Below are 25,116 nucleotides of genomic sequence, written 5' to 3'. Positions count from 1 at the left end.
ACGTTACCCCAATTTAGCGATTTAAGCCAAACGTTTAAAACGTTACGAAATAAATCCAAATGTTTCACCTTTTTAGCGATTTAAGCCAAACATTTACAAACGCTACGAAACAAAACAAAGTGTTTCACCTTTTTAGCAATTTAAGCCAAACGTTTACAAACATTACGAAACAAATCCAAGTGTTTCACCTTTTTAGAAATTTAAGCCAAACGTTTACAAACGTTACGAAACAAATCCAAATGTTTCACCTTTTTAGCGATTTAAGCCAAAACGTTTAACAAGTTACGAAACACATCCAAACGTTTCACATTTTTAGCGATATAAGCAAAACCCTTAAAACCGTTATGAAACAAAACCAAGCGCTTCACCTTTTTAGCAATTTAAGCCTAACGTTTACCAACGCTACGAAACAAATCCAAGCGTTTCACCTTTTAGCAATTTAAGCCAAACGTTTTCAAACGTTACGAAACAAATCCAAATTTTTCACCTTTTTAGCGATTTAAGTCAAACGTTTCCAAACTTTACGAAACAAAACCAAACGTTTAAAAAGTTACGAAACACATCCAAACGTTTCACATTTTTAGCGATTTAATCAAAACCCTTAAAAACGTTACGAAATAAAACCAAACGTTTCACCTTTTTAGAAATTTAAGCAAAACGTTTACAAACGGTACAAAATTTCAATCGTTTGACCTTTTTAGTAATTTAAGCCAAACGTATACAAACGTTACGAAACAAATCCAAAAGTTTAACGTTTTTAGCGATTTAAGCCAAACGTTTACAAACGGTAAGAAACAAATCCAAACGTTTCACCTTTTTAGAGATTTAAGCCAAACATTTACAAACGTTGCGAAACAAAATCAAAATTTTCACCCTTTTAGCAATTTAAGCCATACGTTTACAAACGTTACGAAACAAATCCAATTGTTTCACCTTTTTAGCGATTTAAGCCAAACATTTACAAACGTTACGAAACAAATCCAAATGTTTCACCTTTTTAGAGATTTAAGCCAAACATTTACAAACGTTACGAAACAAAACCAAACATTTCACCTTTTTAGCGATTTAAGCCAAACGTTTACAAACGTTACGAAACAAAACCAAATGTTTAGAACGTTACGAAACAAATCCAAACGTTTACAAACGTTACGAAACAAATCCAAGCGTTTCAACTTTTTAGCAATTTAAGCCAAACGTTTACATACGTTACGAAACAAAACCAAGCGTTTCACCTTTTTAGCAATTTAAACCAAACGTTTAAAACGCTACGAAACAAATCTAAACGTTTCACATTTTTAGCAATTTAAGCCAAACGTTTACAAACATTACAAGACAAATCCAAATGTTTCACTTTTTTAGAAATTAAACCAAATGTTTACAAACGTTACAAAATAAATCCAAACATTTTATCTTTTTAGCGATTTAAGCCGAACGTTTACAAACGTTACGAAACGAAACCAAACGTTTCACCTTTTTTGCGATTCAAGGCAAACATTTTCAAACGTTACGGAATAAATCCAAACGTTTCACCTTTTTAGCGATTTAAGCCAAACGTTTACAAACGTTAAGAAATAAATCTAAACGTTTTACCTTTTTAGCGATTTAAGCCAAACGCTTACGAACGTAACAAAACAAATCCAAACATTTAAAATTTTACAAAACAAATCCAAACATTTACAATTTTACAAAACAAATCCAACAGTTTCACCTTTTTAGCGATTTAAGCCGAACGTTTACAAAGGCTACGAAACAAATCCAAATATTTCACTTTTTTAGCGATTTAAGCCAAACGTTTACAACGTTACGAAACAAATCCAAGCGTTTCAACTTTTTAGCAAATTAAGCCAAACGTTTACAAACGTTACGAAACAAAATCAACCATTTCACCTTTTTAGCAATTTAGACCAAACATTTAAAATGTAACGAAACAAATCTAAACGTTTCACATTTTCAGCTATTTAAGCCAAACGTTTACAAACGTTACGAGATAAATCCAAATGTTTCACCTTTTAAGCGATTTAAGCCAAACCTTTACAAAGGTTATGAAACAAAACCAAACGTTTCACCTTTTTAGCGATTTAAGCCAAACTTTTACAAAAGCTACAAAACAAATCCAAACGTGTCACCTTTTTAGCAATTTAAGCCAAACTTTTACAAACGTTACGAAACAAATCCAAACGTTTTATCTTTTTAGCGATTTAAGGCAAATGTTTACAAACGTTACAAAATAAATACAAACGTTTCATATTTTTAGCGATATAAGCCGAACGTTTACAAACGTTACGAAAAAAACCAAACGTTTAAAACGTTACGAAACAAATCCAAACGTTTCGCCTTTTTAGAAATTTAAGCCAAACGTTTACAAAGATTATGAAACAAATACAAGCATTTCACCTTTTTAGAAATTTAAGCCAAATGTTTACAAAAGTTACGAAATTTAAAACCTTTCACCTTTTTAGCGATTTAAGCCAAACGTATACAAATGTTACGAAACAAATCCAAACGTTTCACCTTTTTAGCTATTTAAGCCAAACGTTTACAAACGTTACGAAACAAATCCAAACGTTACCCCAATTTAGCGATTTAAGCCAAACGTTTAAAACGTTACGAAATAAATCCAAATGTTTCACCTTTTTAGCGATTTAAGCCAAACATTTACAAACGCTACGAAACAAAACAAAGTGTTTCACCTTTTTAGCAATTTAAGCCAAACGTTTACAAACATTACGAAACAAATCCAAGTGTTTCACCTTTTTAGAAATTTAAGCCAAACGTTTACAAACGTTACGAAACAAATCCAAATGTTTCACCTTTTTAGCGATTTAAGCCAAAACGTTTAACAAGTTACGAAACACATCCAAACGTTTCACATTTTTAGCGATATAAGCAAAACCCTTAAAACCGTTATGAAACAAAACCAAGCGCTTCACCTTTTTAGCAATTTAAGCCTAACGTTTACCAACGCTACGAAACAAATCCAAGCGTTTCACCTTTTAGCAATTTAAGCCAAACGTTTTCAAACGTTACGAAACAAATCCAAATTTTTCACCTTTTTAGCGATTTAAGTCAAACGTTTCCAAACTTTACGAAACAAAACCAAACGTTTAAAAAGTTACGAAACACATCCAAACGTTTCACATTTTTAGCGATTTAATCAAAACCCTTAAAAACGTTACGAAATAAAACCAAACGTTTCACCTTTTTAGAAATTTAAGCAAAACGTTTACAAACGGTACGAAATTTCAATCGTTTGACCTTTTTAGTAATTTAAGCCAAACGTATACAAACGTTACGAAACAAATCCAAAAGTTTAACGTTTTTAGCGATTTAAGCCAAACGTTTACAAACGGTACGAAACAAATCCAAACGTTTCACCTTTTTAGAGATTTAAGCCAAACATTTACAAACGTTGCGAAACAAAATCAAAATTTTCACCCTTTTAGCAATTTAAGCCATACGTTTACAAACGTTACGAAACAAATCCAATTGTTTCACCTTTTTAGCGATTTAAGCCAAACATTTACAAACGTTACGAAACAAATCCAAATGTTTCACCTTTTTAGAGATTTAAGCCAAACATTTACAAACGTTACGAAACAAAACCAAACATTTCACCTTTTTAGCGATTTAAGCCAAACGTTTACAAACGTTACGAAACAAAACCAAATGTTTAGAACGTTACGAAACAAATCCAAACGTTTACAAACGTTACGAAACAAATCCAAGCGTTTCAACTTTTTAGCAATTTAAGCCAAACGTTTACAAACGTTACGAAACAAAACCAAGCGTTTCACCTTTTTAGCAATTTAAACCAAACGTTTAAAACGCTACGAAACAAATCTAAACGTTTCACATTTTTAGCAATTTAAGCCAAACGTTTACAAACGTTACAAGACAAATCCAAATGTTTCACTTTTTTAGAAATTAAACCAAATGTTTACAAACGTTACAAAATAAATCCAAACATTTTATCTTTTTAGCGATTTAAGCCGAACGTTTACAAACGTTACGAAACGAAACCAAACGTTTCACCTTTTTTGCGATTCAAGGCAAACATTTTCAAACGTTACGGAATAAATCCAAACGTTTCACCTTTTTAGCGATTTAAGCCAAACGTTTACAAATGTTAAGAAATTAATCTAAACGTTTTACCTTTTTAGCGATTTAAGCCAAACGCTTACGAACGTAACAAAACAAATCCAAACATTTAAAATCTCTCAAAACAAATCCAAACATTTACAATTTTACAAAACAAATCCAACAGTTTCACCTTTTTAGCGATTTAAGCCGAACGTTTACAAAGGCTACGAAACAAATCCAAATATTTCACTTTTTTAGCGATTTAAGCCAAACGTTTACAACGTTACGAAACAAATCCAAGCGTTTCAACTTTTTAGCAAATTAAGCCAAACGTTTACAAACGTTACGAAACAAAATCAACCATTTCACCTTTTTAGCAATTTAGACCAAACATTTAAAATGTAACGAAACAAATCTAAACGTTTCACATTTTCAGCTATTTAAGCCAAACGTTTACAAACGTTACGAGATAAATCCAAATGTTTCACCTTTTAAGCGATTTAAGCCAAACCTTTACAAAGGTTATGAAACAAAACCAAACGTTTCACCTTTTTAGCGATTTAAGCCAAACTTTTACAAAAGCTACAAAACAAATCCAAACGTGTCACCTTTTTAGCAATTTAAGCCAAACTTTTACATACGTTACGAAACAAATCCAAACGTTTTATCTTTTTAGCGATTTAAGGCAAATGTTTACAAACGTTACAAAATAAATACAAACGTTTCATATTTTTAGCGATATAAGCCGAACGTTTACAAACGTTACGAAAAAAACCAAACGTTTAAAACGTTACGAAACAAATCCAAACGTTTCGCCTTTTTAGAAATTTAAGCCAAACGTTTACAAAGATTATGAAACAAATACAAGCATTTCACCTTTTTAGAAATTTAAGCCAAATGTTTACAAAAGTTACGAAATTTAAAACCTTTCACCTTTTTAGCGATTTAAGCCAAACGTATACAAATGTTACGAAACAAATCCAAACGTTTCACCTTTTTAGCTATTTAAGCCAAACGTTACGAAACAAATCCAAACGTTACCCCAATTTAGCGATTTAAGCCAAACGTTTAAAACGTTACGAAATAAATCCAAATGTTTCACCTTTTTAACGATTTAAGCCAAACTTTACAAACGTTACGAAACAAAACAAAGTGTTTCACCTTTTTAGCAATTTAAGCCAAACGTTTACAAACATTACGAAACAAATCCAAGTGTTTCACCTTTTTAGAAATTTAAGCCAAACGTTTACAAACGTTACGAAACAAATCCAAATGTTTCACCTTTTTAGCGATTTAAGCCAAAACGTTTAACAAGTTACGAAACACATCCAAACGTTTCACATTTTTAGCGATATAAGCAAAACCCTTAAAACCGTTATGAAACAAAACCAAGCGCTTCACCTTTTTAGCAATTTAAGCCAAACGTTTACCAACGCTTCGAAACAAATCCAAGCGTTTCACCTTTTTACCAATTTAAGCCAAACGTTTACAAACGTTACGAAAGGAATCCAAATTTTTCACCTTTTTAGCGATTTAAGTCAAACGTTTACAAACTTTACGAAACAAAACCAAACGTTTAAAAAGTTACGAAACACATCCAAACGTTTCACATTTTTAGCGATTTAATCAAAACCCTTATAAACATTACGAAATAAAACCAAACGTTTCACCTTTTTAGCAATTTAAGCAAAACGTTTACAAACGGTACGAAATTTCAAACGTTTGACCTTTTTATAATTTAAGCCAAACGTATACAAACGTTACGAAAAAATCCAAACGTTTAACGTTTTTAGCTATTTAAGCCAAACGTTTACAAACGTGACGAAACAAATCCAAACATTTAAAATTTTACAAAACAAATCAAACAGTTTCACCTTTTTAACGATTTAAGCCGAACATTTACAAAGGCTACGAAACAAATCCAAATGTTTCACCTTTTTAGCAATTTAAGCCAAACGTTTACAAACATTACAAAACAAATCCAAGCGTTTCAACTTTTTAGCAATTTAAGCCAAACGTTTGCAAACATTACGAAACAAAATCAACCATTTCACCTTTTTAGCAATTTAAACCAAACATTTAAAATGTAACGAAACAAATCTAAACGTTTCACATTTTCAGCTATTTAAGCCAAACGTTTACAAACGTTACGAGATAAATCCAAATGTTTCACCTTTTAAGCGATTTAAGCCAAACCTTTACAAAGGTTATGAAACAAAACCAAACGTTTCACCTTTTTAGCGATTTAAGCCAAACTTTTACAAAAGCTACAAAACAAATCCAAACGTGTCACCTTTTTAACAATTTAAGCCAAACTTTTACATACGTTACGAAACAAATCCAAAAGTTTTATCTTTTTAGCGATTTAAGGCAAATGTTTACAAACGTTACATAATAAATACAAACGTTTCATATTTTTAGCGATATAAGCCGAACGTTTACAAACGTTACGAAAAAAACCAAACGTTTAAAACGTTACGAAACAAATCCAAACGTTTCGCCTTTTTAGAAATTTAAGCCAAACGTTTACAAAGATTATGAAACAAATACAAGCATTTCACCTTTTTAGAAATTTAAGCCAAATGTTTACAAAAGTTACGGAATTTAAAACCTTTCACCTTTTTAGCGATTTAAGCCAAACGTATACAAATGTTACGAAACAAATCCAAACGTTTCACCTTTTTAGCTATTTAAGCCAAAAGTTTACAAACGTTACGAAACAAATCCAAACGTTACCCCAATTTAGCAATTTAAGCCAAACGTTTACAAACGTTACAAGACAAATCCAAATGTTTCACTTTTTTAGAAATTAAACCAAATGTTTACAAACGTTACAAAATAAATCCAAACATTTTACCTTTTTAGCGATTTAAGCCGAACGTTTACAAACGTTACGAAACGAAACCAAACGTTTCACCTTTTTTGCGATTCAAGCCAAACATTTTCAAACGTTACGGAATAAATCCAAACGTTTCACCTTTTTAGCGATTTAAGCCAAACGTTTACAAACGTTAAGAAATAAATCTAAACGTTTTACCTTTTTAGCGATTTAAGCCAAACGCTTACGTACGTAACAAAACAAATCCAAACATTTTTACAAAACAAATCCAAACATTTAAAATTTTACAAAACAAATCCAACAGTTTCACCTTTTTAGCGATTTAAGCCGAACGTTTACAAATGCTACGAAACAAATCCAAATATTTCACCTTTTTAGCGATTTAAGCCAAACGTTTACAACGTTACGAAACAAATCCAAGCGTTTCAACTTTTTAGCAAATTAAGCCAAACGTTTACAAACGTTACGAAACAAAATCAACCATTTCACCTTTTTAGCAATTTAAACCAAACATTTAAAATGTAACGAAACAAATCTAAACGTTTCACATTTTCAGCTAATTAAGCCAAACGTTTACAAACGTTACGAGATAAATCCAAATGTTTCACCTTTTAAGCGATTTAAGCCAAACCTTTACAAAGGTTATGAAACAAAACCAAACGTTTCACCTTTTTAGCGATTTATGCCAAACTTTTACAAAAGCTACAAAACAAATCCAAACGTGTCACCTTTTTAGCAATTTAAGCCAAACTTTTACATACGTTACGAAACAAATCCAAACGTTTTATCTTTTTAGCGATTTAAGGCAAATGTTTACAAACGTTACAAAATAAATACAAACGTTTCATATTTTTAGCGATATAAGCCGAACGTTTACAAACGTTACGAAAAAAACCAAACGTTTAAAACGTTACGAAACAAATCCAAATGTTTCGCCTTTTTAGAAATTTAAGCCAAACGTTTACAAAGATTATGAAACAAATACAAGCATTTCACCTTTTTAGAAATTTAAGCCAAATGTTTACAAAAGTTACGAAATTTAAAACCTTTCACCTTTTTAGCGATTTAAGCCAAACGTATACAAATGTTACGAAACAAATCCAAACGTTTCACCTTTTTAGCTATTTAAGCCAAACGTTTACAAACGTTACGAAACAAATCCAAACGTTACCCCAATTTAGCGATTTAAGCCAAACGTTTAAAACGTTACGAAATAAATCCAAATGTTTCACCTTTTTAGCGATTGAAGCCAAACCTTTACAAACGTTACGAAACAAAACAAAGTGTTTCACCTTTTTAGCAATTTAAGCCAAACGTTTACAAACATTACGAAACAAATCCAAGTGTTTCACCTTTTTAGAAATTTAAGCCAAACGTTTACAAACGTTACGAAACAAATCCAAATGTTTCACCTTTTTAGCGATTTAAGCCAAAACGTTTAACAAGTTACGAAACACATCCAAACGTTTCACATTTTTAGCGATATAAGCAAAACCCTTAAAACCGTTATGAAACAAAACCAAGCGCTTCACCTTTTTAGCAATTTAGGCCTAACGTTTACCAACGCTACGAAACAAATCCAAGCGTTTCACCTTTTAGCAATTTAAGCCAAACGTTTTCAAACGTTACGAAACAAATCCAAATTTTTCACCTTTTTAGCGATTTAAGTCAAACGTTTCCAAACTTTATGAAACAAAACCAAACTATTAAAAAGTTACGAAACACATCCAAACGTTTCACATTTTTAGCGATTTAATCAAAACCCTTAAAAACGTTACGAAATAAAACCAAACGTTTCACCTTTTTAGAAATTTAAGCAAAACGTTTACAAACGGTACGAAATTTCAATCGTTTGATTAGTAATTTAAGCCAAACGTATACAAACGTTACGAAACAAATCCAAAAGTTTAACGTTTTTAGCGATTTAAGCCAAACGTTTACAAACGTTACGAAACAAATCCAAATGTTTCCCCATTTTAGCGATTTAAGTCAAACGTTTAAAACGTTACGAAACAAATCCACACGTTTCACCTTTTTAGCGATTTAAGCCAAACCTTTACAAAAGTTACGAAACAAAACCAAGTGTTTCACCTTTTTATCAATATAAGCCAAACGTTAACAAACTTTACGAAACAAGTCCAAATATTTCACCGTTTTAGCAATTCAAGCCAAACGTTTACAAACGGTACGAAACAAATCCAAACGTTTCACCTTTTTAGGGATTTAAGCCAAACATTTACAAACGTTGCGAAACAAAATCAAACTTTTCACCCTTTTAGCAATTTAAGCCATACGTTTACAAACGTTACGAAACAAAATCCAATTGTTTCACCTTTTTAGCGATTTAAGCCAAACATTTACAAACGTTACGAAACAAATCCAAATGTTTCACCTTTTTAGAGATTTAAGCCAAACATTTACAAACGTTACGAAACAAAACCAAACATTTCACCTTTTTAGCGATTTAAGCCAAACGTTTACAAACGTTACGAAACAAAACTAAATGTTTAGAACGTTACGAAACAAATCCAAACGTTTACAAACGTTACGAAACAAATCCAAGCGTTTCAACTTTTTAGCAATTTAAGCCAAACGTTTACAAACGTTACGAAACAAAACCAAGCGTTTCACCTTTTTAGCAATTTAAACCAAACGTTTAAAACGCTACGAAACAAATCTAAACGTTTCACATTTTTAGCAATTTAAGCCAAACGTTTACAAACGTTACAAGACAAATCCAAATGTTTCACCATTTTAGAAATTAAACCAAATGTTTACAAACGTTACAAAATAAATCCAAACATTTTACCTTTTTAGCGATTTAAGCCGTACGTTTACAAACATTACGAAACGAAACCAAACGTTTCACCTTTTTTGCGATTCAAGCCAAACATTTTCAAACGTTACGGAATAAATCCAAACGTTTCACCTTTTTAGCGATTTAAGCCAAACGTTTACAAACGTTAAGAAATAAATCTAAACGTTTTACCTTTTTAGCGATTTAAGCCAAACGCTTACGTACGTAACAAAACAAATCCAAACATTTTTACAAAACAAATCCAAACATTTAAAATTTTACAAAACAAATCCAACAGTTTCACCTTTTTAGCGATTTAAGCCGAACGTTTACAAATGCTACGAAACAAATCCAAATATTTCACCTTTTTAGCGATTTAAGCCAAACGTTTACAACGTTACGAAACAAATCCAAGCGTTTCAACTTTTTAGCAAATTAAGCCAAACGTTTACAAACGTTACGAAACAAAATCAACCATTTCACCTTTTTAGCAATTTAAACCAAACATTTAAAATGTAACGAAACAAATCTAAACGTTTCACATTTTCAGCTATTTAAGCCAAACGTTTACAAACGTTACGAGATAAATCCAAATGTTTCACCTTTTAAGCGATTTAAGCCAAACCTTTACAAAGGTTATGAAACAAAACCAAACGTTTCACCTTTTTAGCGATTTATGCCAAACTTTTACAAAAGCTACAAAACAAATCCAAACGTGTCACCTTTTTAGCAATTTAAGCCAAACTTTTACATACGTTACGAAACAAATCCAAACGTTTTATCTTTTTAGCGATTTAAGGCAAATGTTTACAAACGTTACAAAATAAATACAAACGTTTCATATTTTTAGCGATATAAGCCGAACGTTTACAAACGTTACGAAAAAAACCAAACGTTTAAAACGTTACGAAACAAATCCAAATGTTTCGCCTTTTTAGAAATTTAAGCCAAACGTTTACAAAGATTATGAAACAAATACAAGCATTTCACCTTTTTAGAAATTTAAGCCAAATGTTTACAAAAGTTACGAAATTTAAAACCTTTCACCTTTTTAGCGATTTAAGCCAAACGTATACAAATGTTACGAAACAAATCCAAACGTTTCACCTTTTTAGCTATTTAAGCCAAACGTTTAAAAACGTTACGAAACAAATCCAAACGTTACCCCAATTTAGCGATTTAAGCCAAACGTTTAAAACGTTACGAAATAAATCCAAATGTTTCACCTTTTTAGCGATTGAAGTCAAACCTTTACAAACGTTACGAAACAAAACAAAGTGTTTCACCTTTTTAGCAATTTAAGCCAAACGTTTACAAACATTACGAAACAAATCCAAGTGTTTCACCTTTTTAGAAATTTAAGCCAAACGTTTACAAACGTTACGAAACAAATCCAAATGTTTCACCTTTTTAGCGATTTAAGCCAAAACGTTTAACAAGTTACGAAACACATCCAAACGTTTCACATTTTTAGCGATATAAGCAAAACCCTTAAAACCGTTATGAAACAAAACCAAGCGCTTCACCTTTTTAGCAATTTAGGCCTAACGTTTACCAACGCTACGAAACAAATCCAAGCGTTTCACCTTTTAGCAATTTAAGCCAAACGTTTTCAAACGTTACGAAACAAATCCAAATTTTTCACCTTTTTAGCGATTTAAGTCAAACGTTTCCAAACTTTATGAAACAAAACCAAACTATTAAAAAGTTACGAAACACATCCAAACGTTTCACATTTTTAGCGATTTAATCAAAACCCTTAAAAACGTTACGAAATAAAACCAAACGTTTCACCTTTTTAGAAATTTAAGCAAAACGTTTACAAACGGTACGAAATTTCAATCGTTTGATTAGTAATTTAAGCCAAACGTATACAAACGTTACGAAACAAATCCAAAAGTTTAACGTTTTTAGCGATTTAAGCCAAACGTTTACAAACGTTACGAAACAAATCCAAATGTTTCCCCATTTTAGCGATTTAAGCCAAACGTTTAAAACGTTACGAAACAAATCCACACGTTTCACCTTTTTAGCGATTTAAGCCAAACCTTTACAAAAGTTACGAAACAAAACCAAGTGTTTCACCTTTTTATCAATATAAGCCAAACGTTAACAAACTTTACGAAACAAGTCCAAATATTTCACCGTTTTAGCAATTCAAGCCAAACGTTTACAAACGGTACGAAACAAATCCAAACGTTTCACCTTTTTAGGGATTTAAGCCAAACATTTACAAACGTTGCGAAACAAAATCAAACTTTTCACCCTTTTAGCAATTTAAGCCATACGTTTACAAACGTTACGAAACAAAATCCAATTGTTTCACCTTTTTAGCGATTTAAGCCAAACATTTACAAACGTTACGAAACAAATCCAAATGTTTCACCTTTTTAGAGATTTAAGCCAAACATTTACAAACGTTACGAAACAAAACCAAACATTTCACCTTTTTAGCGATTTAAGCCAAACGTTTACAAACGTTACGAAACAAAACCAAATGTTTAGAACGTTACGAAACAAATCCAAACGTTTACAAACGTTACGAAACAAATCCAAGCGTTTCAACTTTTTAGCAATTTAAACCAAACGTTTACAAACTTTACGAAACAAAACCAAGCGTTTCACCTTTTTAGCAATTTAAACCAAACGTTTAAAACGCTACGAAACAAATCTAACCGTTTCACATTTTTAGCAATTTAAGCCAAACGTTTACAAACGTTACAAGACAAATCCAAATGTTTCACCTTTTTAGAAATTAAACCAAATGTTTACAAACGTTACAAAATAAATCCAAACATTTTACCTTTTTAGCGATTTAAGCCGAACGTTTACAAACGTTACGAAGCGAAACCAAACGTTTCACCTTTTTTGCGATTCAAGCCAAACATTTTCAAACGTTACGGAATAAATCCAAACGTTTCACGTTTTTAGCGATTTAAGCCAAACGTTTACAAATGTTAAGAAATAAATCTAAACGTTTTACCTTTTTAGCGATTTAAGCCAAACGCTTACGAACGTAACAAAACAAATCTAAACATTTAAAATTTTACAAAACAAATCCGAACATTTAAAATTTTACAAAACAAATCCAACAGTTTCACCTTTTTAGCGATTTAAGCCGAACGTTTACAAAGGCTACGAAACAAATCCAAATATTTCACCTTTTTAGCGATTTAAGCCAAACGTTTACAACGTTACGAAACAAATCCAAGCGTTTCAACTTTTTAGCAAATTAAGCCAAACGTTTACAAACGTTACGAAACAAAATCAACCATTTCACCTTTTTAGCAATTTAAACCAAACATTTAAAATGTCACGAAACAAATCTAAACGTTTCACATTTTCAGCTATTTAAGCCAAACGTTTACAAACGTTACGAGATAAATCCAAATGTTTCACCTTTTAAGAGATTTAAGCCAAACCTTTACAAAGGTTATGAAACAAAACCAAACGTTTCACCTTTTTAGCGATTTAAGCCAAACTTTTACAAAAGCTACAAAACAAATCCAAACGTGTCACCTTTTTAGCAATTTAAGCCAAACTTTTACATACGTTACGAAACAAATCCAAACGTTTTATCTTTTTAGCTATTTAAGGCAAATGTTTACAAACGTTACAAAATAAATACAAACGTTTCATATTTTTAGCGATATAAGCCAAACGTTTACAAACGTTACGAAAAAAACCAAACGTTTAAAACGGTAGGAAACAAATCCAAACGTTTCGCCTTTTTAGAAATTTAAGCCAAACGTTTACAAAGATTATGAAACAAATACAAGCATTTCACCTTTTTAGAAATTTAAGCCAAACGTTTACAAAAGTTACGAAATTTAAAACCTTTCACCTTTTTAGCGATTTAAGCCAAACGTATACAAATGTTACGAAACAAATCCAAACGTTTCACCTTTTTAGCTATTTAAGCCAAACGTTTACAAACGTTACGAAACAAATCCAAACGTTACCCCAATTTAGCGATTTAAGCCAAACGTTTAAAACGTTACGAAATAAATCCAAATGTTTCACCTTTTTAGCGATTTAAGCCAAACCTTTACAAACGTTACGAAACAAAACAAAGTGTTTCACCTTTTTAGCAATTTAAGCAAAACGTTTACAAACATTACGAAACAAATCCAAGTGGTTCACCTTTTTAGAAATTTAAGCCAAACATTTACAAACGTTACGAAACAAATCCAAATGTTTCACCTTTTTAGCGATTTAAGCCAAAACGTTTAACAAGTTACGAAACACATCCAAACGTTTCACACATTTAGCGATATAAGCAAAACCCTTAAAACCGTTATGAAACAAAACCAAGCGCTTCACCTTTTTAGCAATTTAAGCCAAACGTTTACCAACGCTACGAAACAAATCCAAGCGTTTCACCTTTTTACCAATTTAAGCCAAACGTTTACAAACGTTACGAAACGAATCCAAATTTTTCACCTTTTTAGCGATTTAAGTCAAACGTTTACAAACTTTACGAAACAAAACCAAACGTTTAAAAAGTTACGAAACACATCCAAGCGTTTCACATTTTTAGCGATTTAATCAAAACCCTTATAAACATTACGAAATAAAACCAAACGTTTCACCTTTTTAGCAATTTAAGCAAAACGTTTACAAACGGTACGAAATTTCAAACGTTTGACCTTTTTATAATTTAAGCCAAACGTATACAAACGTTACGAAATAAATCCAAACGTTTAACGTTTTTAGCTATTTAAGCCAAACGTTTACAAACGTTACGAAACAAATCCAAAAATTTAAAATTTTACAAAACAAATCAAACAGTTTCACCTTTTTAACGATTTAAGCCGAACGTTTACAAAGGCTACGAAACAAATCCAAATGTTTCACCTTTTGAGCAATTTAAGCCAAACGTTTACAAACGTTACGAAACAAATCCAAGCGTTTCAACTTTTTAGCAATTTAAGCCAAACGTTTACAAACGTTACGAAACAAAACCATTTCACCTTTTTAGCAATTTAAACCAAACAATTAAAATGTAACGAAAAAAATCTAAACGTTTCACATTTTCAGCTATTTAAGCCAAACGTTTACAAACATTACGAGATAAATCCAAATGTTTCACCTTTTAAGCGATTTAAGCCAAACCTTTACAAAGGTTATGAAACAAAACCAAACGTTTCACCTTTTTAGCGATTTAAGCCAAACTTTTACAAAGGCTACAAAACAAATCCAAACGTGTCACCTTTTTAGCAATTTAAGCCAAACTTTTACATACGTTACGAAACAAATCCAAACGTTTTATCTTTTTAGCGATTTAAGGCAAATGTTTACAAACGTTACAAAATAAATACAAACGTTTCATATTTTTAGCGATATAAGCCGAACGTTTACAAACGTTACGAAAAAAACCAAACGTTTAAAACGTTACGAAACAAATCCAAAGGTTTCGTCTTTTTAGAAATTTAAGCCAAACGTTTACAAACATTATGAAACAAATACAAGCATTTCACCTTTTTAGAAATTTAAGCCAAATGTTTACAAAAGTTACGAAATTTAAAACCTTTCACCTTTTTAGCGATTTAAGCCAAACGTATACAAATGTTACGAAACAAATCCAAACGTTTCCCCTTTTTAGCTATTTAAGCCAAACGTTTACAAAGGTTACGAAACAAATCCAAACGTTACCCCAATTTAGCGATTTAAGCCAAACGTTTAAAACGTTACGAAATAAATCCAAATGTTTCACCTTTTTAGCGATTTAAGCCAAACCTTTACAAACGTTACGAAACAAAACAAAGTGTTTCACCTTTTTAGCAATTTAAGCCAAACGTTTACAAACATTACGAAACAAATCCAAGTGTTTCACCTTTTTATAAATTTAAGCCAAACGTTTACAAACGTTACGAAACAAATCCAAATGTTTCACCTTTTTAGCGATTTAAGCCAAAACGTTTAAAAAGTTACGAAACACATCCAAACGTTTCACATTTTTAGCGATATAAGCAAAACCCTTAAAACCGTTATGAAATAAAACCAAGCGCTTCACCTTTTTAGCAATTTAAGCCAAACGTTTACCAACGCTACGAAACAAATCCAAGCGTTTCACCTTTTTACCAATTTATGCCAAACGTTTACAAACGTTACGAAACGAATCCAAATTTTTCACCTTTTTAGCGATTTAAGTCAAACGTTTACAAACTTTACGAAACAAAACCAAACATTTAAAAAGTTACGAAACACATGCAAACGTTTCACATTTTTAGCGATTTAATCAAAACCCTTATAAACGTTACGAAATAAAACCAAACATTTCACCTTTTTAGCAATTTAAGCAAAACGTTTACAAACGGTACGAAATTTCAAACGTTTGACCTTTTTACAATTTAAGCCAAACGTATACAAACGTTACGAAACAAATCCAAACGTTTAAAGTTTTTAGCGATTTAAGCCAAACGTTTACAAACGTTACGAAACAAATCCAAACATTTAAAATTTTACAAAACAAATCAAACAGTTTCACCTTTTTAACGATTTTAGCCGAACGTTTACAAAGGCTACGAAACAAATCCAAATGTTTCACCTTTTTAGCAATTTAAGCCAAACGTTTACAAACATTACGAAACAAATCCAAGCGTTTCAACTTTTTAGCAATTTAAGCCAAACGTTTACAAACGTTACGAAACAAAATCAACCATTTCACCTTTTTAGCAATTTAAACCAAACATTTAAAATGTAACGAAACAAATCTGAACGTTTCACATTTTTAGCTATTTAAGCCAAACGTTTACAAACGTTACGAGATAAAGCCAAATGTTTCACCTTTTAAGCGATTTAAGCCAAACCTTTACAAAAGTTATGAAACAAATCCAAACGTTTCACCTTTTTAGCGATTTAAGCCAAACTTTTACAAAAGCTACAAAACAAATCCAAACGTGTCACCTTTTTAGCAATTTAAGCCAAACTTTTACATACGTTACGAAACAAATCCAAACGTTTCATCTTTTTAGCGATTTAAGGCAAATGTTTACAAACGTTAGAAAATAAATACACACGTTTCATATTTTTAGCGATATAAGCCGAACGTTTACAAACGTTACGAAAAAACCAAATGTTTAAAACGTTACGAAACAAATCCAAACGTTTTGCATATTTAGAAATTTAAGCCAAAAGTTTACAAACATTATGAAACAAATACAAGCATTTCACCTTTTTAGAAATTTAGGCCAAATGTTTACAAAAGATACAAAATTTAAAACCTTTCACCTTTTTAGCGATTTAGGCCAAACGTATACAAATGTTACGAAACAAATCCAAACGTTTCACCTTTTTAGCTATTTAAGCCAAACGTTTACAAAGGTTACGACACAAATCCAAACGTTACCCCAATTTAGCGATTTAAGCCAAACGTTTAAAACGTTACGAAATAAATCCAAATGTTTCACCTTTTTAGCGATTTAAGCCAAACCTTTACAAACGTTACGAAACAAAACAAAGTGTTTCACCTTTTTAGCAATTTAAGCCAAACGTTTACAAACATTACGAAACAAATCCAAGTGTTTCACCTTTTTAGAAATTTAAGCCAAACGTTTACAAACATTACGAAACAAATCCAAATGTTTCACATTTTTAGCGATTTAAGCCAAAACGTTTAACAAGTTACGAAACAAACCAAGCGCTTCACCTTTTTAGCAATTTAAGCCAAACGTTTACCAACGCTACGAAACAAATCCAAGCGTTTCACCTTTTTAGCAACTTAAGCCAAACGTTTCCAAACGTTACGAAACAAATCCAAATTTTTCACCTTTTTAGCGATTTAAGTCAAACGTTTACAAACTTTACGAAACAAAACCAAACGTTTAAAAAGTTACGAAACACATCCAAACGTTTCATATTTTTAGGGATTTAATCAAAACCCTTAAAAACGTTACGAAATAAAACCAAACGTTTCACCTTTTTAGCAATTTAAGCAAAACGTTTACAAACGTTTGACCTTTTTAGCAATTTAAGCCAAACGTATACAAACGATACGAAACAAATCCAAACGTTTAACGTTTTTAGCGATTTAAGCCAAACGTTACGAAACAAATCCAAATGTTTCCCCATTTTAGCGATTTAAGCCAAACGTTTAAAACGTTACGAAACAAATCCGCACGTTTCACCTTTTTAGCGATTTAGGCCAAACCTTTACAAAAGTTACGAAACAAAACCAAGTGTTTCACCTTTTTATCAATTTAAGCCAAACGTTAACAAACTTTACGAAACAAATCCAAATGTTTCACCTTTTTAGCAATTCAAGCCAAACGTTTACAAACGGTACGAAACAAATCCAAACGTTTCACCTTTTTAGGGATTTAAGCCAAACATTTACAAACGTTGCGAAACAAAATCAAACGTTTCACCCTTTTAGCGATTTAAGCATACGTTTACAAACGTTATGAAACAAATCCAATTGTTTCACCTTTTTAGCGATTTAAGCCAAACGTTTACAAACGTTACGAAACAAATCCAAATGTTTCACCTTTTTAGAGATTTAAGCCAAACATTTACAAACGTTACGAAACAAAACCAAACATTTCACCTTTTTAGCGATTTAAGCCAAACGTTTATAAACGTTACGAAACAAAACCAAATGTGTAGAACGTTACGAAACATATCCAAACGTTTACAAACGTTACGAAACAAATCCTAGAGTTTCAAATTTTTAGCACTTTAAGCAAAACGTTTACAAACGTTACGAAACAAAACCAAGCGTTTCACCTTTTTAGCAATTTAAACCAAACGTTTAAAACGCTACGAAACAAATCCAAACATTCTACATTTTTAGCAATTTAAGCCAAACGTTTACAAACGTTACGAGACAAATCCAAATGTTTCACCTTTTTAGAAATTAAACCAAATGTTTACAAACGTTACAAAATAAATCCAAACATTTTACCTTTTTAGCGATTTAAGCCGAACGTTTACAAACGTTACGAAGCGAAACCAAACGTTTCACCTTTTTTGCGATTCAAGCCAAACATTTTCAAACGTTACGGAATAAATCCAAACGTTTCACGTTTTTAGCGATTTAAGCCAAACGTTTACAAATGTTAAGAAATAAATCTAAACGTTTTACCTTTTTAGCGATTTAAGCCAAACGCTTACGAACGTAACAAAACAAATCTAAACATTTAAAATTTTACAAAACAAATCCAAACATTTAAAATTTTACAAAACAAATCCAACAGTTTCACCTTTTTAGCGATTTAAGCCGAACGTTTACAAAGGCTACGAAACAAATCCAAATATTTCACCTTTTTAGCGATTTAAGCCAAACGTTTACAACGTTACGAAACAAATCCAAGCGTTTCAACTTTTTAGCAAATTAAGCCAAACGTTTACAAACGTTACGAAACAAAATCAACCATTTTACCTTTTTAGCAATTTAAACCAAACATTTAAAATGTCACGAAACAAATCTAAACGTTTCACATTTTCAGCTATTTAAGCCAAACGTTTACAAACGTTACGAGATAAATCCAAATGTTTCACCTTTTAAGAGATTTAAGCCAAACCTTTACAAAGGTTATGAAACAAAACCAAACGTTTCACCTTTTTAGCGATTTAAGCCAAACTTTTACAAAAGCTACAAAACAAATCCAAACGTGTCACCTTTTTAGCAATTTAAGCCAAACTTTTACATACGTTACGAAACAAATCCAAACGTTTTATCTTTTTAGCTATTTAAGGCAAATGTTTACAAACGTTACAAAATAAATACAAACGTTTCATATTTTTAGCGATATAAGCCAAACGTTTACAAACGTTACGAAAAAAACCAAACGTTTAAAACGGTAGGAAACAAATCCAAACGTTTCGCCTTTTTAGAAATTTAAGCCAAACGTTTACAAAGATTATGAAACAAATACAAGCATTTCACCTTTTTAGAAATTTAAGCCAAACGTTTACAAAAGTTACGAAATTTAAAACCTTTCACCTTTTTAGCGATTTAAGCCAAACGTATACAAATGTTACGAAACAAATCCAAACGTTTCACCTTTTTAGCTATTTAAGCCAAACGTTTACAAACGTTACGAAACAAATCCAAACGTTACCCCAATTTAGCGATTTAAGCCAAACGTTTAAAACGTTACGAAATAAATCCAAATGTTTCACCTTTTTAGCGATTTAAGCCAAACCTTTACAAACGTTACGAAACAAAACAAAGTGTTTCACCTTTTTAGCAATTTAAGCCAAACGTTTACAAACATTACGAAACAAATCCAAGTGTTTCACCTTTTTAGAAATTTAAGCCAAACATTTACAAACGTTACGAAACAAATCCAAATGTTTCACCTTTTTAGCGATTTAAGCCAAAACGTTTAACAAGTTACGAAACACATCCAAACGTTTCACACATTTAGCGATATAAGCAAAACCCTTAAAACCGTTATGAAACAAAACCAAGCGCTTCACCTTTTTAGCAATTTAAGCCAAACGTTTACCAACGCTACGAAACAAATCCAAGCGTTTCACCTTTTTACCAATTTAAGCCAAACGTTTACAAACGTTACGAAACGAATCCAAATTTTTCACCTTTTTAGCGATTTAAGTCAAACGTTTACAAACTTTACGAAACAAAACCAAACGTTTAAAAAGTTACGAAACACATCCAAGCGTTTCACATTTTTAGCGATTTAATCAAAACCCTTATAAACATTACGAAATAAAACCAAACGTTTCACCTTTTTAGCAATTTAAGCAAAACGTTTACAAACGGTACGAAATTTCAAACGTTTGACCTTTTTATAATTTAAGCCAAACGTATACAAACGTTACGAAATAAATCCAAACGTTTAACGTTTTTAGCTATTTAAGCCAAACGTTTACAAACGTTACGAAACAAATCCAAACATTTAAAATTTTACAAAACAAATCAAACAGTTTCACCTTTTTAACGATTTAAGCCGAACGTTTACAAAGGCTACGAAACAAATCCAAATGTTTCACCTTTTTAGCAATTTAAGCCAAACGTTTACAAACGTTACGAAACAAATCCAAGCGTTTCAACTTTTTAGCAATTTAAGCCAAACGTTTACAAACGTTACAAACAAAATCAACCATTTCACCTTTTTAGCAATTTAAACCAAACAATTAAAATGTAACGAAACAAATCTAAACGTTTCACATTTTCAGCTATTTAAGCCAAACGTTTACAAACATTACGAGATAAATCCAAATGTTTCACCTTTTAAGCGATTTAAGCCAAACCTTTACAAAGGTTATGAAACAAAACCAAACGTTTCACCTTTTTAGCGATTTAAGCCAAACTTTTACAAAGGCTACAAAACAAATCCAAACGTGTCACCTTTTTAGCAATTTAAGCCAAACTTTTACATACGTTACGAAACAAATCCAAACGTTTTATCTTTTTAGCGATTTAAGGCAAATGTTTACAAACGTTACAAAATAAATACAAACGTTTCATATTTTTAGCGATATAAGCCGAACGTTTACAAACGTTACGAAAAAAACCAAACGTTTAAAACGTTACGAAACAAATCCAAAGGTTTCGTCTTTTTAGAAATTTAAGCCAAACGTTTACAAACATTATGAAACAAATACAAGCATTTCACCTTTTTAGAAATTTAAGCCAAATGTTTACAAAAGTTACGAAATTTAAAACCTTTCACCTTTTTAGCGATTTAAGCCAAACGTATACAAATGTTACGAAACAAATCCAAACGTTTCCCCTTTTTAGCTATTTAAGCCAAACGTTTACAAAGGTTACGAAACAAATCCAAACGTTACCCCAATTTAGCGATTTAAGCCAAACGTTTAAAACGTTACGAAATAAATCCAAATGTTTCACCTTTTTAGCGATTTAAGCCAAACCTTTACAAACGTTACGAAACAAAACAAAGTGTTTCACCTTTTTAGCAATTTAAGCCAAACGTTTACAAACATTACGAAACAAATCCAAGTGTTTCACCTTTTTATAAATTTAAGCCAAACGTTTACAAACGTTACGAAACAAATCCAAATGTTTCACCTTTTTAGCGATTTAAGCCAAAACGTTTAAAAAGTTACGAAACACATCCAAACGTTTCACATTTTTAGCGATATAAGCAAAACCCTTAAAACCGTTATGAAATAAAACCAAGCGCTTCACCTTTTTAGCAATTTAAGCCAAACGTTTACCAACGCTACGAAACAAATCCAAGCGTTTCACCTTTTTACCAATTTATGCCAAACGTTTACAAACGTTACGAAACGAATCCAAATTTTTCACCTTTTTAGCGATTTAAGTCAAACGTTTACAAACTTTACGAAACAAAACCAAACATTTAAAAAGTTACGAAACACATGCAAACGTTTCACATTTTTAGCGATTTAATCAAAACCCTTATAAACGTTACGAAATAAAACCAAACATTTCACCTTTTTAGCAATTTAAGCAAAACGTTTACAAACGGTACGAAATTTCAAACGTTTGACCTTTTTACAATTTAAGCCAAACGTATACAAACGTTACGAAACAAATCCAAACGTTTAAAGTTTTTAGCGATTTAAGCCAAACGTTTACAAACGTTACGAAACAAATCCAAACATTTAAAATTTTACAAAACAAATCAAACAGTTTCACCTTTTTAACGATTTTAGCCGAACGTTTACAAAGGCTACGAAACAAATCCAAATGTTTCACCTTTTTAGCAATTTAAGCCAAACGTTTACAAACATTACGAAACAAATCCAAGCGTTTCAACTTTTTAGCAATTTAAGCCAAACGTTTACAAACGTTACGAAACAAAATCAACCATTTCACCTTTTTAGCAATTTAAACCAAACATTTAAAATGTAACGAAACAAATCTGAACGTTTCACATTTTTAGCTATTTAAGCCAAACGTTTACAAACGTTACGAGATAAAGCCAAATGTTTCACCTTTTAAGCGATTTAAGCCAAACCTTTACAAAAGTTATGAAACAAATCCAAACGTTTCACCTTTTTAGCGATTTAAGCCAAACTTTTACAAAAGCTACAAAACAAATCCAAACGTGTCACCTTTTTAGCAATTTAAGCCAAACTTTTACATACGTTACGAAACAAATCCAAACGTTTCATCTTTTTAGCGATTTAAGGCAAATGTTTACAAACGTTAGAAAATAAATACACACGTTTCATATTTTTAGCGATATAAGCCGAACGTTTACAAACGTTACGAAAAAACCAAATGTTTAAAACGTTACGAAACAAATCCAAACGTTTCGCATTTTTAGAAATTTAAGCCAAAAGTTTACAAACATTATGAAACAAATACAAGCATTTCACCTTTTTAGAAATTTAAGCCAAATGTTTACAAAAGTTACAAAATTTAAAACCTTTCACCTTTTTAGCGATTTAAGCCAAACGTATACAAATGTTACGAAACAAATCCAAACGTTTCACCTTTTTAGCTATTTAAGCCAAACGTTTACAAAGGTTACGACACAAATCCAAACGTTACCCCAATTTAGCGATTTAAGCCAAACGTTTAAAACGTTACGAAATAAATCCAAATGTTTCACCTTTTTAGCGATTTAAGCCAAACCTTTACAAACGTTACGAAACAAAACAAAGTGTTTCACCTTTTTAGCAATTTAAGCCAAACGTTTACAAACATTACGAAACAAATCCAAGTGTTTCACCTTTTTAGAAATTTAAGCCAAACGTTTACAAACATTACGAAACAAATCCAAATGTTTCACATTTTTAGCGATTTAAGCCAAAACGTTTAACAAGTTACGAAACAAACCAAGCGCTTCACCTTTTTAGCAATTTAAGCCAAACGTTTACCAACGCTACGAAACAAATCCAAGCGTTTCACCTTTTTAGCAACTTAAGCCAAACGTTTCCAAACGTTACGAAACAAATCCAAATTTTTCACCTTTTTAGCGATTTAAGTCAAACGTTTACAAACTTTACGAAACAAAACCAAACGTTTAAAAAGTTACGAAACACATCCAAACGTTTCATATTTTTAGGGATTTAATCAAAACCCTTAAAAACGTTACGAAATAAAACCAAACGTTTCACCTTTTTAGCAATTTAAGCAAAACGTTTACAAACGTTTGACCTTTTTAGCAATTTAAGCCAAACGTATACAAACGATACGAAACAAATCCAAACGTTTAACGTTTTTAGCGATTTAAGCCAAACGTTACGAAACAAATCCAAATGTTTCCCCATTTTAGCGATTTAAGCCAAACGTTTAAAACGTTACGAAACAAATCCGCACGTTTCACCTTTTTAGCGATTTAGGCCAAACCTTTACAAAAGTTACGAAACAAAACCAAGTGTTTCACCTTTTTATCAATTTAAGCCAAACGTTAACAAACTTTACGAAACAAATCCAAATGTTTCACCTTTTTAGCAATTCAAGCCAAACGTTTACAAACGGTACGAAACAAATCCAAACGTTTCACCTTTTTAGGGATTTAAGCCAAACATTTACAAACGTTGCGAAACAAAATCAAACGTTTCACCCTTTTAGCGATTTAAGCATACGTTTACAAACGTTACGAAACAAATCCAATTGTTTCACCTTTTTAGCGATTTAAGCCAAACGTTTACAAACGTTACGAAACAAATCCAAATGTTTCACCTTTTTAGAGATTTAAGCCAAACATTTACAAACGTTACGAAACAAAACCAAACATTTCACCTTTTTAGCGATTTAAGCCAAACGTTTATAAACGTTACGAAACAAAACCAAATGTGTAGAACGTTACGAAACATATCCAAACGTTTACAAACGTTACGAAACAAATCCTAGAGTTTCAAATTTTTAGCACTTTAAGCAAAACGTTTACAAACGTTACGAAACAAAACCAAGCGTTTCACCTTTTTAGCAATTTAAACCAAACGTTTAAAACGCTACGAAACAAATCTAAACGTTTCACATTTTTAGCAATTTAAGCCAAACGTTTACAAATATTACGAGACAAATCCAAATGTTTCACCTTTTTAGAAATTAAACCAAATGTTTACAAACGTTAAAAAATAAATCCAAACATTCTACCTTTTTAGCGATTTAAGCCGAACGTTTACAAACGTTACGAAACAAAACCAAACGTTTCACCTTTTTTGCGATTCAAGCCAAACGTTTTCAAACGTTACGGAATAAATCCAAACGTTTCCCCTTTTTAGCGATTTAAGCCAAACGTTTACAAACGTTAAGAAACAAATCTAAACGTTTCACCTTTTTAGCGATTTAAGCCAAACGTTTACAAACGTAACAAAACAAATCCAAACGTTTCACCTTTTTATTAATTTATGCCAAACGTTTACAAAGGTTACGAAACAAATCCAAACGTGTCACCTTTTTAGCGATTTAAGCTAAACCTTTACAAAGGTTGTAAAATAAAACCAAACGTTTCACCTCTTTAGCGATTTAAGCGAATATTTTACA

The sequence above is a fragment of the Mercurialis annua genome, linkage group LG3 (assembly GCF_937616625.2).
Source record: "Mercurialis annua linkage group LG3, ddMerAnnu1.2, whole genome shotgun sequence".
In the NCBI taxonomy this organism is placed as follows: domain Eukaryota; kingdom Viridiplantae; phylum Streptophyta; class Magnoliopsida; order Malpighiales; family Euphorbiaceae; genus Mercurialis; species Mercurialis annua.
This window is presented reverse-complemented; position numbering follows the sequence as displayed.